Genomic DNA, 12143 nt, shown 5'->3' on the forward strand with positions numbered 1-12143 from the left:
TATGCTTCAGTACTTTCCTGAATAGAGATAGATCTAAGCAACGGCTTAAAACTCAGAAGGTGCTCGGCCTTACCCTGTGAACCCCTCAGGCTAGCAGCCTTCCCTTCTTGAATGTTTGGAAATGCCTAGCATGTCATGGCCACTGCCATTATTGTTAATAATAATAATAATGAACTGGGAGGCTGGTCTGATTCATAGATTCTAAGCCTAGAAGGTACCATTGTGATCATCTAGTCCAGGGATTGGCAACCTTTGGCACGCAGCCCATCAGGGAAATCCGCTGGCGGGCCGGGACGGTTTGTTTACCTGCAGCATCTGCAGGTTCGGCCGATCGCAGCTCCCACTGGTCGCGGTTCACCTTTCCAGGCCAATGGGGGTGGCGGGAAGCGGTGGCCAGCACATCCCTCGGCCCACGCTGCTTCCCACCGCCCCCATTGGCCGAGGATGGCGAACTGCGGCCAGTGGAAGCTGCAATCGGCTGAACCTGCGGACGCTGCAGGTAAACAAACCGTCCTGGCCCACCAGCGGATTTTCCTGAAGGGCCACGTGCCAAAGGTTGCCGATCCCTGTTCTATCATCCCCTGCAAAGGAGATAGTAAAAGCCCTCAGACTAAAGGGTTCAGGACTGTTGGCGGGCTTTCCCTCCACCCTCCCACTTCCCTGGTTCTTGTCACACATAGCAAGCAGCAAAAGACCAGAAAGCTGAAGTGCAGACAATGCAATGTTTATTGGGGTTAATTTCCAGCAAGCACGATTCCAATTTTCCCTACCTACTTCCTGTTTGACCCCAGTTCATATAGTAATATTCTCAGCTATACCTTAACCAATCATGTTACTGAATTTAACTAGTCAGTCCTACTGTAACATAATTCTCTAACCAGTTATATCCCACTCCCCTAATTAACGTACACCTAGCAAAATTAATTATACAGCAGACGGAAACAATTAGCGAACCAGACAGATTAACAATAAAAAAAGTGGGGGCCGTCAAGATAAAACAATACAGAAATGAGGGTTTCACAACCACAGCCATTGATAAGTGATTTCTTGCCAGACAGATTTCTTGCTATTAAACTAAGTTTTCTTTAACCATTTTCTTTATCTGGTGGTGATGGGCACTAACAGGACAGGATCGTCTTCCTAACAGCCCAGTACCACCTGATTTCCATGTGACTGGTTAGGGATGTGACCGTTCGCTTCCCGGTTTATGGCTGGCCCTGCTGCTTAGTCTAAGAACAAGGCCTCAGACTATCCTAGTGAGAGAAGGCTCATACAGAAGCAGACTTGTGATTTTGATTCTTTGTTTTTATATCCCTGGAACTAGCTAAGTGGTAAAAATACACCTACCTTCTTAAAGTACAGGTCTTTACAGGCAGGCCTGCATATCTATATTCTAACAAGGACTCCACAGGGGCTTGGGATTCTCAACCCTTTGCTAGGGTCATTGGACTCCTGGTCTATCAGACACTATTGGCCTGGAAGGGGAGAAACTATAAATGACCTGTCAGCGGGAGTTATAAGAAGTCACCACTCGGAACATGGTTAAACAACTGTTGGTGGAGTGTGTGTCGGGGGTGGGGAGAAACTGAGGCAGAGAGGCTGTTACACTTTTCACGGCCATGAGAGGGTGCTGGCTAGCAGAGATCTCCCCAGATGGTTTCCCAGTCTGCTCGGCCATGCAGACCCTCACATTGTATTATTTTAACTAGGTGAGACTAGAAAAGGCTTAAAAGTTCCCAGGTTGCGACTGGACTTTGATGGCCACTAGCCATAAAGGAAATAGAGCAAATTGAAGCAACTGAACTAGAAGCAGGCACTAACTCTGCCCAGGCTCATTCCAGGTCATCTAGGATTCTAGAGCTGGCCCCTATTTTTATAGGAAGTCCCACAAGTGGTCCTGGCTCTCCTGTATGTCTCCTCTTACAGCAGTACCAGGGCCTCCTTATGATCAGGCTGGGGCGCTGGTCCAGGATTGGGTCAGAGAACAGTCAGTCACATGTAGATTCACCCACACTCGCTTCTGTACCACCCCAGGCTCATAGTTTCATCGGGACATATGCTCAGCTGGTGTAAACCAATGTAGCTCCATTAATGAGGCAGATCCTTAGCTGACTTAAATGGAGCAGTGCAGATTCCCACCAGCTAAGGATCAGGCCCATGGATTTGAAGGCCAGAAAGGACCATCCTTTCTGCCTCCTGCATCACACAGATTGTAGAATTTCACCCAAGTCCTGCAGTGGCCAGAATTATTGTCCCTTACTATGTAAATGAACAGGATGGGACCCAGTGACCCGGGGGCTGAACGAGAGGCTAGCAGTTGGAGAGACATTCAGCCGAAATCTGATGATTTGACACCATTGCCTTCCCTGCATCCAACACAGCCTATTACAGATGCCTTGACATGGTGGAAGAAGCATTCGGCATACAGTAACTCCTCACTTAACGTTGTCGTTATGTTCCTGAAAAATGCGACTTTAAGCGAAACGATGTTAAGCGAATCCAATTTCCCCATAAGAAATAATGTAAATGGGAGGGGGGAGGGGTTAGGTTCCAGGGAAATTTTTTTCACCAGACAAAAAACTATATATTTTTTATATATATATACACACACACACACACACACACACAGTATATGTTTTAAACAAACAATTTAATACTGTTCACAGCTATGACGATTGTGAAGCTTGGTTGAGGTGGTGAAAGAGGGTGGGATGTTTCCCAGGGAATGCGTTGCTGCTAAATCAGTGGTTCTCAAACTTTCGTACTGGTGACGCCTTTCACATAGCAAGCCTCTGAGTGCATCCCCTCCCTATATATTAAAATACCTTTTTATGTATTTACCACCATTATAAATGCTGGAGGCAAAGCGGGGTTTGGGGTGGAGGCTGACAGCTCGCAACTCCCCCATGTAATAACCTCATGACCCCCTGAGGGGTCCCGACCCCCAGTTTGAGAACCCCTGTGCTAAATGATGAACTAGCACGCGGCTGAGCCCTCAAGGGTTAACACATTGTTAATGTAGCCTCTCACACAAGGCAGCACAAACACGAGGGAGGGGAGACAGCACAGCAGACAGAGACAGACACGCACCTTGTGTGGGAGAGCGAGAGAGATGCACACTGCCCCTTTAAGTCAGCTGACCCACTCTAAAGTGCATTGTCTTTTTAAGTGGATCAGGAAGTTGAGACAGCAGCTGCTGCCCCAAGCTCTCTCTGTCTCGCTTCCTCTGTGTCCCCATCCTGCTCTGTATGGAGAAGAAGAGGTAAGCGGGGTGTAGGAGCAGCAGGGAGGGGGACACCCTGACATTAGCCCCTGCCCTTCCCCCCCCCCCCGGCACAGCAAGCAGGAGTCTCGGGGAGCAGCTCCAAGGCAGAGGGCAGGAGCAGCACATGGCAGTGGGGGGAGGGACACAGCTGAACTGCCGGCAGCTGCTGCACAGGGAACTTAGGGGAGTGGGGAGCTGATGGGGGGCTGCCTTTCCACCCTGGTTCCAAGCCTCCACCAGCTCGCTGCAATAGGCTGTTCTTCCTGCCAGCAGTGGACAAAGCAGGCGGCTGCCAAAGGTTAGAAGGGAGCATTGCACATCTTTAAACGAGCATGCTCCCTAATTGATCAGCAACGAAACGACGTTAACCGGGACAACTTTAAGTGAGGAGTTACTGTATTATAAATATACTTCTCCCTTCCCCCCATCCATAACCAACTCTACTCCTAAGTGTCTATATCACATCTGAACAGTGCAGGTGCAAAAAGTATGTAATTACAAATGTCACAATGTATGCAAATAATATGCAAAAGTAGTATCTGAATACTGACTATAAATGGTATGCAGAACTTAAACAACACAACCTTCTGTCTGAAAAATTGTACATATCAGTAACACTTAAGGGTTTTAATTAATCCCTTAATTCAAAATTCTTGTATTTATTCCATATTTTGTTTACAGACTATATAATGTCTTGCATGGCTAGATCTTTAAGTGCAGTAATGAGCAGAGATAAAAACATAGTTAAGCACAGAGGAGTTGTTCTTAATTTCCAGCAGTGCTGTGGGTTAGCTCAAGTGAATGCCGTTGCCTATTAAGCTTGTGAGATAGCAAAAGGAGTTGAAAACAGGAAGCAAACCCTGGATAAATAGGAAGGCATGGAGGCGGGTAATTTCTTGGTTTTAGGAAAGACGGTACCATTAGGTGATCAGAGAGAGGGAAGAGGTGACTATAGTCATTCATGAGCCTGAATTAAGCTTGATGTAACTGTAACACCAACAGACCCTGGTTGTCGGGATCAAACCTGGGACCTCTGGAGCTTAGTGCATGAGCTAAAAGCCAACTGGCTCTTAGCTAAGGGTGTAGAGCAGATTCATTAATCTCTCTCTCTAAGTGGTTTTGGTCCGCTAGATGGGACAGAACCCCACACCCAGGAGATGTGTGAGTTACATAGCACCAGTTCTACAGTTGATCTTTATAAATATTATAGCAGTAACCCCTGGAAACCTCAGTTGAGATTGGGACCCTATTTTGCTAGGCATTGCACAGACATAATCCCTGCTCTGAAGACCTTAAATAGACAAAGGAAGCACTATCATCCCAGCTTTACAAGGGAAGAACTGACGTATCCAAAGCCACACAGAAAATCTGTGGCAGAGCTTGGAATTCAACCCAAATATCTCGAGGCCTAGCCCAGGGTCTTAACTCAATGAGGAAGGATTGTCCAGTGGTTAAAGTGCTAGCCTGGGTTGTGGGAGACCCAGGTGGAATTCCTGCTCTGTCCTAGACTTCCTGTGTGTGACCTTGCGCAAGTCACATAGTCTCTCTGTGCCTCAGTTCCCTATCTGTAAAAGAAGGATAATAGCCCTGCCTTGCCTCCACGGGGGTGTTGTGAGGATACATTTATTACAATCTGATTTGCTCAGATACTGTGGTGATGGGGGCCTTATAAGTACCTAGCATAGATGAGATAAGATCATGCTTCCTCTCACTGACTCACTATCTGTGGTATCTGCATTTATGATATGCCCTTCATCGTGGTATCTTCACACCATGCACATAAATAAAAGTCCCATTGAATTCTGTGCAAACAGATCCACTTTCTGTGCTTGCCTTTTGCCCCATTAATTTTTGGTGTGCGTGAGTGTACAGAGGGGAAATGCAGGGAACAAGGACAGACGCATTGGGAGCATCAACAGAGAAGGGAAGTGGGAAGGAAGAGGTTCCACCAAAGGAAATGCTGAAGGAATGGTTAGCGAGGGAGAAAGAGAACCAGGAAAGGACAAAGTCACAGCAGCCAAAAGAAGAGGGAGTCTCAAGAAAAGCACTAGCCACAGTGTCAAAGGCATCATGAACCTTAGGCTTGGGAGGAAGAGGAAACATCATTAGAGACTTCTGGGAGGGCAGTCTTGGTGGAGCGGAGAGGACAGATGCCAGATTGCAGAAGATGCAGGAGTGAGTCGGAGGAGGCAAGACCAAAGCGCTGAGGAGAAACCAGCCCACTCCTGAAGCCTGGGGAGGAGGAAGATGCGGGCAGAGGGAGAGAGAAGCAGGGAGGAGTAAAGTTTTCTGTAGAGTAGGAAAACAAAAGCCATCCTGACCAGAGCAGAGAGCTGGGAGGTGACTGTGTTGCACAAGTTGAGGTGTTGGGTCTGGAGGGGATGGGTCAAGCTGAAGGAAGATTCTGAAGTGAGGTTCAAGCAGCTAAGGCTCCTGGCCCAACTGCAGGGAATTCTGTTATGAGAGCCTTTGGCCTTCTCTCTCCTAGGACTTTCCCTCTCTTGCAGCCCTAGTGTAGACAAGATATCAGCAGGGTTTTAAGCTCTTTTGGAAATTTAAGCTTAAGAGAGCTAGACACCCCCTGCTGTTGAATTTTAATTGGAGTTGGGCAGTTAACTCCTTTGACAATCCCAGCCTTAAGCACCACCGCCTGTTCTGAGCAGGGTTGCAAGACATGGGCTGAAATCCTGGCCCCATTGAAGTCAATAGCAAAATGCCCATGGGCTTCAGTGGAGCCAGGATCTCACTCATGGAGAATAAAAATATCTGCAGCTACCTGGAGCCCTGTGGCCACTAGCACTTGAACACACACTGTTGCAACCAACAAGGTAGCTGAACTGGTGTGTTAGTTTAGCCCACAATGCCTGGCCTGTGAGAATCCCAGGATGCTGCTGTGAGCAAGTTTTCTTTTGTGGCAGTGGGTTTTCCCTTCTCCCCTGACTTCTGAGGCAGAGAAGGAGCTGTGTTCCAGACAAATTAGCCTACGGCTTTGGGCCAGAGTTGATGAGACTTCACCAAGATACAGGCACAGACTCGTGGAGAGCAAAAAAAAAAAGAGAGAGAGAGTGAGCCTGTGAAAAATTAAAATGACAAGGCTGGTTAGGGAGTGGAGATAACTGGGATGTAGTGAAATTAATTGCAGTCCGGGCTGAAAGAATCATGTTCCTAAAACAAAATTTCAACTCCCGCTTCTCCCAACAGCACCAGTGAGATTATAAACCCATTCATTGCCTTTTTGTGTTACAAATAAAACTATTTGTTGTTGTTATTTCTACAGCGCCAGAGGTGTTTTACAGGCAAATCAGAGACAGGCTTGCAGTCAAAAACCCTGATCCTGCAAAGACTCATCTGGGTAGTTCCATTGGGTGTAAAATGGAGCACACCCCTAAATCCTCACTGGATTGGGGCTTAAATGAGATGTGACACTTCTGATACGTCCACACTGCAAGCGAAGGGGTGATTGTACCATTGGGTTGGCCTACCCACGTGACCTATATCTAGCTAGCATGGGTAGCAATAGCAGTGTAGACACGGCAGTATAGGCTAGCAACCAGAGTATGTACCCAGGCTTCCCGATGGTCCAGCATGGCATTCAGCATGGCCTAGCTACCCAAGGGAAGCCTGGGTATGTACTCTGGTTGCTAGTCCGTTAACGCTACCACATGTAACCCTTCTGCCGCTGACTCTGCTTACACACAAGTATACCTACCCGTGCTACAGTCACACTTTCACAGAGGTACCCTTCAGGTGGAATGAGGGCATTCAGTGCTAGTGTAAACATATCCCCAAAACAAAACAAAAAGGCTGAACAGTTTTGGAAAATGAAATGTTTCTGGTTTTTATTTTGTGGTTTGTTATCGCCCCCATTCCTTTTTTCTCCCTCCTTTTTTCATCTTGCCACTGGGAGAAAAAGGAGCAAAAAAAAAACACAATAAATGGGGGGGAAAAACAGAAATGGAAAATGTTTGTTTTCTGCTTTGAAAACTGAAACATTTCTCGGGCGGGGGCAATTTTTTAGTCCAAATAATCCAGTTTTTTTCAAAGCAATGCGGATTTCCCACGAACACTTTCCTTTTCAAACCCAGAGCGTTGTTTGCTGCAGGAAGTTGTGAAACCAACCTGCTGGCCTATGGTAGTGGAAGTTTTCTCGGGCACCTCTCCTGAGTACAGGCTGCCTGCAGAGAGAAGGACCAAGTTCTTACAATTCCAGCTGAAGTCAATGGGTTGTCAGCTCTTCAGAAAATCCTGCCCAGACCCGAACAGTGTTCACATGATTGATGCACCCATCCAAGCACATTACTACATATTACTGGAATTGCTTGTCCAATACTGCATCTTATTCTATGATAAAGTTCACCGTTCATTGGGGCTCTGATCCACAAACCCATTTAAGCACGTACTTAACTTTAAGCATACGGATGATTACATGCCAGCTTTGAAGCACATGCTGGAAGGATTGGGGCCTGGGTTATCTGATTCATTTCCCAGTAGGTCCTTTTGTCCATCCCCATGAATGGATTGTGCGTGATTGGATGAATGTGCTTTTCCTACCCTGCACTTTGTCAATTTCAGACTACAGTGAAGATGACACATATATACAATACACAATAAAAATTATACTAACCCTCCCTGCCCCCAACTCTTGCTCCCCCTCCCACTGCTGTCTCTTCATGCCTAGGTGCTGACAAAAGTTATTTGTCGTATTTCCTTCTCTTGGTGAGTGACAGGAGACTGTTGTCAAGTGAAAAAATGAAATGTAAATTTTATTAAACACTCCTCTCATCTCTGTGTATCAATCCAGATTCCAGCCTAACATAGCAAATCAAATCCTGTCTTTGCCAGGCCTGAGGGCAAACGAAGAATCATTTCTCCTTAATACCATTGCCTCCTAGTAAAATATTTTTTCTGTTTAGTAAATGAAAATTTAAAATGCAAACCCTGTTTTAATCCCAGAGAAAAAGATGGGCATTTCAGGGAAAGAATGCTACACTGCATTCTGTTCTGCCTTGTGCTTTCTTCTTGGTTTCAGACCCAACAATGATGATTAGCTGAAGTTTAAATGGCAACTCCCATTTAAGTCTTGTCATTTGGGACTTTCTAGCTGCATGTCCATCATAGGGCTTAGTAGCCGGTCCAGAGATGATTCTGATACATTTAATTTGAAACAGCATTATAATTACTGCAAAGAATTTGTGTGTGCAATGCTGCCCCCTACTGGATGGAATCGAAAATGCTCAACTGTGTGTCAGAAGTGCTATACTGTCATCATAATCCTTTAGCTGCAGTCTTAAGGCCTGTGTTTTCAAAAAAGGAGGATCTCCTTTCCGACCTTGCTGTTTCTGTGAATTTAGATTTTCTGTCAGAAACCTGTTCTCAGCTCCTCCGTAACCCGCCAGGTGGACTTCCCCAGAGATGGGCTCTCAGGGCTTCCAGGCTCTGTATTCCTGAGCAGCATGGAAGCCCTAGGAACCTTGGAGTGACACAGTGGTGCAAAGTCTTCACTGTTCTTTAAAAGCCAGTCCTGTCTCTGACCTGACAAACTCATTACACCACTTTCATGGTATTTATCCATGAAGGGTAGCATGCGTGGTCTCTACTGAGAGCTTGTAACTTATCAGGACTCATAATCACCGTGAGATGTGTGTATGTGTAATATTTTAGGAACAATGTAACTATATTGAAAATCATGCCTTGTGGTCTTGGAGTTAAAATGAATCACTGGGGAATCATGTGTTAGTGATGATCCATTCAAGCTGGAGGGCATTGTCACCCCTCTCTGGCTAGGCAATTACAAAATGTACTGCTCAGTGGTCTACCTTTGTACCAATCTAGAAAAGTCAATGGAAAACCATCAAACACAAACTATAAACTTCAAAACCACTTGGAAGCGAAAAGGACTGATGGGACTGTGAGGGGACAACCCTGCCTGGGAATAAAGACAAAAGGCTGATTCTGTATATCACAGGGTGGAGAAAAACACTGCATCCATTCACTGAGGAGACAGCTACTTGAGCAGGAGGGTTTCATGAAAGCTTGGATCCTGAGAAGCCAGCCAGCTCTGCAACAGACTGAACTTTTTGGGAGGGAGGTGATATATGTTGTTAGATAGGAAAGGTCTCTATTAATGAGTGTAGACCCCTAATTTGCACTGTATAATTTTGTTTTATATTGTAACCACTGTCTTGTTTCTAGTGGAATTTCTGTGTGTTCTTAATAAACTTTCTTTTGTTTTATTCTGAGTGCTCTCAAGTGCTGTGCATTATGCAGGAGCGATGAGGTATGGTAAGAGCTGGGAAACAGGGCTATGCTGTTGCTGGGGACCAGAGGATCTGGGATTGCTGAGAGTAGCTGGATCATAGAATATCAGGGTTGGAAGCGACATCAGGAGGTCATCTAGTCCAACCCTCTGCTCAAAGCAGGACCAATTCCCAGATAGATTTTTGCCCCAGACCCCTAAATGGCCTTCTCAAGGATTGAACTCACAGCCCTGGGTTTAACAGACCAATGCTCAAACCACTGAGCTATCCCTCCCCCCTGGGGCTCGGGGTGGGGGTGCAGGGTCTGGGGGGGAGTTAGGGTGCGGGAGGGGGCTCAGGGTGGGGTGCAGGGTCTGGGGGGGAGTTAGGGGGCGGGAGGGGGCTCAGGGTGGGGGTGAGGGGTCTGGGAGGGAGTTAGGGGGCGGGAGGGGGCTCAGGGTGGGGGTGCAGGGTCTGGGAGGGAGTTAGGGTGCGGAAGGGGGCTCAGGGTGGGGGTGCAGGGTCTGGGGGGGAGTTAGGGTGTGGGAGGGGGTTCAGGGTGGGGGTGCAGGGTCTGGGAGGGAGTTAGGGTGAGGGAGGGGGCTAAGGGTGAGGGGTGCAGGGTCTGGGGGGAGTTAGGGTGTGGGAGGGGGCTCAGGGGGGGGTGCAGGGTCTGGGGGGGAGTTAGGGTGCGGGAGGGGGCTCGGGGGGGGTGCAGGGTCTGGGAGGGAGTTAGGGTGCGGGAGGACGCTCAGGGGGGTGCAGCGTCTGGGGGGGAGTTACGGTGCGGGAGGGGGCTCGGGGTGGGATGAGGGGTCTGGGGGGGAGTTAGGGTGTGGGAGGGGGCTCAGGGTGGGGGTGCAGAGTCTGGGAGGGAGTTAGGGGTGCGGGAGGGGGCTCAGGGTGGGGTGCAGGGTCTGGGAGGGAGTTAGGGTTCGGGAGGGGACTCAGGGTGTGGGTGCAGGGTCTGGGGGGGAGTTAGGGTGGGGGAGGGGGCTCAGGGGGGGGGTGCAGGGTCTGGGAGGGAGTTAGGGTGCGGGAGGGGGCTCAGGGTGGGTGCAGGGTCTGGGAGGGAGTTAGGGTTCGGGAGGGGGCTAAGGGTGAGGGGTGCAGGGTCTGGGGGGGATTTAGGGTGTGGGAGGGGGCTCAGGGGGGGGAGCAGGGTCTGGGGGGAGTTAGGGTGCGGGAGGGGGCTCAGGGGTGGTGCAGGGTCTGGGAGGGAGTTAGGGTGCGGGAGGACGCTCGGAGGGGTGAAGGGTCTGGGGGGGAGTTAGGGTGCGGGAGGGGGCTCGGGGTGGGGTGCGGGGTCTGGGGGGGAGTTAGGGTGCGGGAGGGGGCTCAGGGTGGGGTGCAGGGTCTGGGGGGGAGATAGGGGGCGGGAGGGGGCTCAGGGTGGGGGGGTGCGTTGTCTGGGAGGGAGTAAGGGTGCGGGAGGGGGCTCGGGGTGGGGTGCAGGGTCTGGGGGGGAGTTAGGGTGTGGGAGGGGGCTCAGGGTGGGGTGCAGGGTCTGGGGGGGAGTTAGGGTGTGGGAGGGGGCTCAGGGTGATGGGTGCAGTGTCTGGGGGGGAGATAGGGTGCGGTAGGGGGCTCAGGGTGGGGGTGCAGGGTCTGGGAGGGAGTTAGGGTGCGGGAGGGGGCTCAGGGGGGGTGCAGGGTCTGGGAGGGAGTTAGGGTGCGGGAGGGGGCTCGGGGAGGGGTGCGGGGTCTGGGAGGAAGTTAGGGTGCGGGAGGGGGCTCGGGGAGGGGTGCGGGGTCTGGGAGGGAGTTAGGGTGCAGGGGGCTCAGGGGGGGTGCAGGGTCTAGGGGGGAGTTAGGGTGTGGGAGGGGGCTCAGGGTGGGGTGCAGGGTCTGGGGGGGAGTTAGGGTGTGGGAGGGGGCTCGGGGTGGGGTGCAGGGTCTGGGACAGAGTTAGGGTTCGGGAGGGGGCTCAGGGTGGGGTGCGTGGTCTGGGGGAGAGTTAGGGTTCGGGAGGGGGCTCCGGGGGGTGCAGGGTCTGGGGGGGAGTTAGGGTGTGGGAGGGTCTCAGGGTGAGGGGTGCAGGGTCTGGGGGGGAGTTAGGGTGCGGGAGGGGGTTCGGGTGGGTGCAGGGTCTGGGGGGGAGTTAGGGTGCGGGAGGGGGCTCAGGGTGAGGGGTGCAGGGTCTGGGGGGGAATTAGGGTGCGGGAGGGGGCTCGGGGTGAGGGGTACGGGGTCTGGGGGGGAGTTAGGGTGCGGGAGGGGGCTCGGGGTGGGGGTGTGGGGTCTGGGGGCGAGTTAGGGTGAGGGAGGAGGCTCGGGGGGGTGCAGAGTCTGGGGGGGAGTTAGGGGGCAGGAGGGGGCTCAGGGTGGGGGGCAGGGTCTGGGAGGGAGTTAGGGTGTGGGAGGGGGCTCAGGGTGGGGTGCGGGGTCTGGGGGGGAGTTAGGGTGTGGGAGGGGGCTCTGGGTGAGGGGTGCAGGGTCTGGGGGGGAGTTAGGGTGCGGGAGGGGGCTCAGGGTGGGGGTGCAGGGTCTGGGGGGGAGTTAGGGTGTGGGAGGGGGCTCAGGGAGGGGTGAAGGTTCTGGGAGGGAGTTAGGCTGAGGGAGGGCGCTCGGGGTGAGGGGTGCAGGGTCTGGGGGGGAGTTAGGGTGCGGGAGGGGTCTCGGGGTGAGGGGTGCGGGGTCTG

This window comes from Mauremys mutica, chromosome 3, assembly GCF_020497125.1.
Source record: "Mauremys mutica isolate MM-2020 ecotype Southern chromosome 3, ASM2049712v1, whole genome shotgun sequence".
NCBI classification, from domain to species: Eukaryota; Metazoa; Chordata; order Testudines; family Geoemydidae; genus Mauremys; species Mauremys mutica.